Here is a 5,583-nt window from a genome sequence, read left to right on the forward strand (position 1 = left end):
CGACGCACATGCGCCATTTCCCGTTGCTCTTCTTCACCAGTACGACATTCGCCAACCATTCAGGGTACTGGACCTCCCTGATGTGGCCTGCAGCGAGGAGTTTCTGGGTTTCGTCCCTGATCGCCTGCCTCCTCTCCTCGTTGAATTTCCTTCTCCTTTGTCGCACTGGTCTCACCATGTTGTCTATCGCCAGATGATGGCACAGAAAGTCGGGATCAATCCCGGGCATGTCCGAGGCGGACCATGCAAACGCGTCCAGATGCCGCTCAATCACCTTGGCGATCTGGTCCTGGAGATCGACTTCCAGAGATCTTCCCAGCTTGAAGATTTTCCCTCCGATCTCCTTTTCGAGCCACTGCTTGACAGGTTTGGGCCTGGATTCTCTGGCGATCACCGCCCTGGTGATTCCCTGTTCCCTTGCTTCCTCGGGGCGATTCCGCGCCTCTTCTTCCTCCAAGCCAGCGTTCCTCTCCCCCAGCTCAGCATCTACCATCTCTACATCCCTTCCGGCGGCCTCCTCTGTTACCGGCGGTCTGGGCTTCACACCGGGAGGCGGGGTGGTTGTAACATAGCTCACTGATCTTTTATTTTTCAGGCTATTCTCATAGCACCTTTTCGCTTCTTTCTGATCAGACTTTATCGTGATCACCACCCCTTCCATTGACGGCAGCTTCACCTTCATGTGCCGAGTCGACGGAATGGCACCTATCCTGTTAAAAGTGGGCCTTCCCAACAGGATGTTATACGCTGAGGGGGCGTTTACGATGAGGTACTTGATTTTCTCCGTCCTTGACACAGCCTCATCTGTGAACGTGGTTCTCAGCTCAATGTACCCCCTGACCTCCACCTGGTCGCTAGCGAACCCATACAAGCACCCTCCATAGAGCCTTAGCTGGTCAAGGGGCAATTCCAACTGCGTGAAAGTCGGCCAGAACATCACATCTGCCGAGCTTCCTTGGTCCACCAGAACTCTGTGGACCTTCCTTCCCGCCGTGATCAACGAAATAACAATGGGATCATTGTCATGAGGCACAACGTCCCGAAGATCCTGCTTGGTGAACGTAATGTCCACTTCCGGCGAGTGATCTTCAAACATGTCCACTGACATCACCGATCGCGCATACTTTTTCCTCTGCGATGCGGTGCATCCACCACCTGAGAAACCCCCTGCAATGGTGTGGATCTCCCCATGGATAGGCATCTCGTGTTGTTGGGCTTCTCCACCTGCTGGCTGGGAACTCGACGCTCCTCCGGTCCTTCTGTCCAGCAGATAGTCGTTTAGGAACCCGCTCTTAACCAGATCGTCGAGCTGGTATCCTAAAGACAAGCACGAGTCCAGGTTGTGGCCGAAGCACTGGTGGAACTCGCACCAAACGTCCGGCTTTGACCCCAGCACCTTGTCGCCCACCTTCTCGGGCGCCTTCAACCTAGCAGATATGTTAGGGATAGCGATCAGGTCCGCTAGTCCCATGACGAATTTGTGCTTAGGCGGGCGATTGTACTCTCGGCGTGCTGGTGGTTGGCGCGCTTGGCTTCTTCCCTTATTTCTCCTATCGTAAGGATAGCGAGCCCTTTGGTCTTTTCTGGCCGCTACGGCCGTTTCCAGCACCCTCTGCGGCTGGATCCTGGTCTGGGCGCGTGGCCTGGCGGGGGCCACGCTGCCTCTCTTCTCGGCGACTTCACTCTCGTCGGCGATGTGGGCCACCGCTAGTCGCCTGACTTCAGCAAACGTCGCTGGATGAGCCCTGATCAAGGCCTCGCAGAATGGCCCTGGCTGCACGCCCTTCTTGAAGTCATAAACCAGCATTTCTTCATCCTTGGCTAGCGATCTGACCATCTGCGCTCCGAAGCGATTGAGGTAGTCTCTGAGGGACTCCCCATGGTACTGCCTTATATCAAACAGATCATAGGACACCCTGGGCGGTGCCTTATTCACAATGTACTGTTCGACAAAGATTTTCGAGAACTGTTGAAAATTGGTTATGTGGCCGTTAGGCAGGCTCACAAACCACTCCATCGCCGTTCTTGGAGCGTGCTCACGAACATCTTGCAGTAGACGGCGTCTGACCCTCCCGACAGCATCATCTGCGTGTGGAACGTGGTCAGATGAGCCTCTGGATCCTCCACGCCGGTAAAAACAGCTTTAACCGGAACCACGCTCGTGGGAATTGGCGTGTCGGTAATTGCCTGAACAAAAGGCATTGGGAGCACACGAGGTGGCGTCGACGGTGCCACCTCTTCAGCAGAAGAACGTCCCTGCTGCTCCTGAAGAGCTCGACGCAGCTCCTCAGCTACCTTGCTGAGCTCCTCATTCCTGGCGCGAGAGGCGACCAGGTCCTCATGTATCCTTGCCTGCTCTACGCGCGAGGCTTCCACAGTTGCCTGCAACGAGCGCATCATTTCTGCCATCTGCGCCATGGTCATGGCGGCGTCGCCTTCAGCAGCGACGGGAGCCACGGGACTGGAATGATTGCTTCTCATCTTTCTCATTAACTTCAGCGGACCACAGGAATACAGCAAACAACACTTCAACCACGATCGAAACAGCGATCAATCGGAGAAAACTTAAGAAACTGCGCAAGAACTCAAGAACACCGCAAACCTTCGCAGAAAACCACAAAAGAACTCGAACTTCCACCAGACAGATTGCGCGCAAGCAACAAAAGACCTCACTCCACCGATTGAAAGCCAAACAAACGGTACAAAACGAAAACTCACCGAACGAAACCCAAAGAAACTGCAAACGACGGTTGCACCAGCACACAACCGCGCAGAAAACCTCGAAAACTTCCACGAACTCACGCTGTGGATGGGAGCACGTTTTACACGGCCCCACGGTGGGCGCCTGATGATCATGCCTGTTGACCGGAGCGCTGGAGAATGCCTCGTCAAAGGATCGACGTGCACACCGCTTATCACCTTCGTTCCTCCCTGGATCTACTTCAAGAACCTGCAAAGAAACGACACGGCGCCGCTGCGGCCGATCGCACTCCGACGCTCAAGTCAGTGACGGTATCACCAAATACTAAGAACTAGAACCGTGCAAATTCTCTCTCACAAACAGCTCTGTCACTCGCAAGCGTAAAGTGTATGAACTGAACGTGCGTACCTCAGAAAATCTGTTAAGAACTCTTATATACCTGGTGGTTTTCTCTCTCCTGGCAGTTACAGACTTGGACACGCGGCTCGCATCCAACCGTACACGTGCCATCATCTGGAGGCTCTCTGACTTGGCGCTGCTTCTACTCTCATTTTGGCTAAGTTACCTATGCATGGTACTGCCCAGTGCATAGCTAACTTAGGAGTGCGATCCCTACTGGAACTGGCGAGTTAGGGCCTTCATACACCTTCCCTGTGGTCTCGCCGGCCACCTTCATAATCTGCTTCTCCTTCATCTTCGGCGATGTGCTTGTTCTGGCGATCTCCGACTGCTTGGTCGCCTGGGTCTTCATCTGGCGACTTGATCCTTAACCTGGCGATCGCCTATTTTGGTAAACTGGGAGTCGGAACACGCCAGCTTAGCAACTGGCGACTACGCGTGCCCCCCGACTTCCTTCCCTTCTTGCCAACCTGGCGCCTTGTCAACACGCCTACACTGTAGCAGGGTGCCACATCATCACATCCGACCACCAGGGCGGTACAGTGCTTAATTGAATGGAAACTTGACTTGGGTAAGGTCTAGTCTTTTGTTAGGTGCTGGAATTGGAGAATTAAAACCTTCATTCTAAGGGGAAACAAAGCCAAGGCCGAAACAAGCTTTCTTGAAAAACACTACAAACACTTGGAGGGCCTACAAGCAAAGACAACAAGGAAGTGCATTTAGCAAAAAGAGGATCAACAAAGGGAGTTTTCTTAATTTCCTTGCAACTTAATTTGTGTTAATTACCTCTTAATTACGATTTAGACGGTGAGTGTGTCTTCAAGGGCTCAAAGTGTCCAAGAAGCCTCACCTAGGGCCGACTAGTATAGAATTCTTAATTAGCAATTGTTAATTGTTTGTAATTGCCTTTTCTTTTGCTTAGTTAGTAACGCTTTGCATGATTATTTTGATTTTGTGTTAAACCGACTAGCTTTGTTAAATTAGTTAGCATACATTGTTTTTCTTGCATTGAAAAAAAAAAGTTTTGATTTCTCAACTTAATTGTGTTCTAAGTAGTTTACTAAGAGGAAGTTTTGTGTGAAGACATTGAGGGATAGTTTTTGGTTAAGGCAAAGGCTTGGTACTTAAGTAGTCCTTTGTGACTCACCTCCCTTACCAGGAAAACTACCTTCTTTGACTTTCCTAAATTTCCTCAAGGTAAAACACTTATATACACAAAAACTTTAGCCATGTCTTCTACTCCTCACTCTCCAAAGTCTATTGAAAGTGAAGTCAAATCTATAAAATCTCTTTTAAAAGAAGTTTCACAAGCTGTACAAATGATTTCTTTTAGACAATTGGAGAATGAAAATAAAATCAATGAATTGGCTAAAGCCCCAAGAGGAGAAATCCCAAAAATCACAAAAATCAAAGAAAACTCATACTCATGCATCTAGGAGTAATGAGTCTCTAGGGGAGGGAAGCCTTAGAATTAATGACTACTACCAACCACCCCCTAGAAGGAATAGGCAAAGGGAGCAAGAGGTACCAAGGGAAACTAGAGTAGACCTACCTCATTTTCATGGTAAGGAAAATGTAGAAATCTATCTAGATTGGGAAATGAAGGTAGAACAACTCTTTGCTTGCCATAGGGTAAGTGAGGAACGTAAAGTACCCTTAGCCGCCCTTAGCTTCCAAGGGAACGCCATGTATTGGTGGACCTCTCTCGAAAGAGAAAGGCGTCTTCATAGGGAACCTCCCATTACATATTGGAATGACCTTAGGGGAGCCCTAAGACGCCGACACATACCTTCCTACTACCATAGGGAGTTGATGGACAAGCTCCAAAGACTCGAACAAAAAAACATGAGTGTGGAAGAGTATAGACAAAAAATGGAGCTCTACATGATGAGAGCCTCCATTAGAGAAGAGGAGGATACCACAATAGCTAGGTTCCTTAGTGGCCTATCACTTGAGATAAGAGATAGAGTGGAGCTCTTACCTTACCAAGACTTGAATGATTTGGTTCAACTTTGCATTAAAGTTGAGCAACAAATTTTACGCAAAACATCAAGTCAAAAGGTGAGCCCTTACTCTAACTTTTATCCCAAGAAAGAGTTTAGAAGGGAGGGTAGTACATCAAAAGAAAAACCAAAAGAACCTACCAAACCTTTTACCAGAGAAACCTCCACCCCACCCATCCGAGCTAGAGATGTCAAGTGTTTCAAGTGCTATGGTAGAGGGCATGTGCAAGCACAATGTCCAAACCAAAGGACTTTGTTTCTTAAGGGTGTAGACGAGTACACTAGTGGCGAGGATGAGCCTAGTGAGAGAGAGGAGGGGGGAGAGGATGAGAGGGTAGCTCCACTAAAGGGAGAATTGCTTATGATTAAGAGAACCCTCAACAATCACCCTAGCACATCCATTGAAACACAAAGAGAGAACATATTTCATACAAGATGCAATGTTTTAGAAAACATATGCTCTCTCATTGTGGATAGTGG

The sequence above is a fragment of the Phaseolus vulgaris genome, chromosome 10, assembly GCF_000499845.2.
Source record: "Phaseolus vulgaris cultivar G19833 chromosome 10, P. vulgaris v2.0, whole genome shotgun sequence".
Lineage (NCBI taxonomy): Eukaryota > Viridiplantae > Streptophyta > Magnoliopsida > Fabales > Fabaceae > Phaseolus > Phaseolus vulgaris.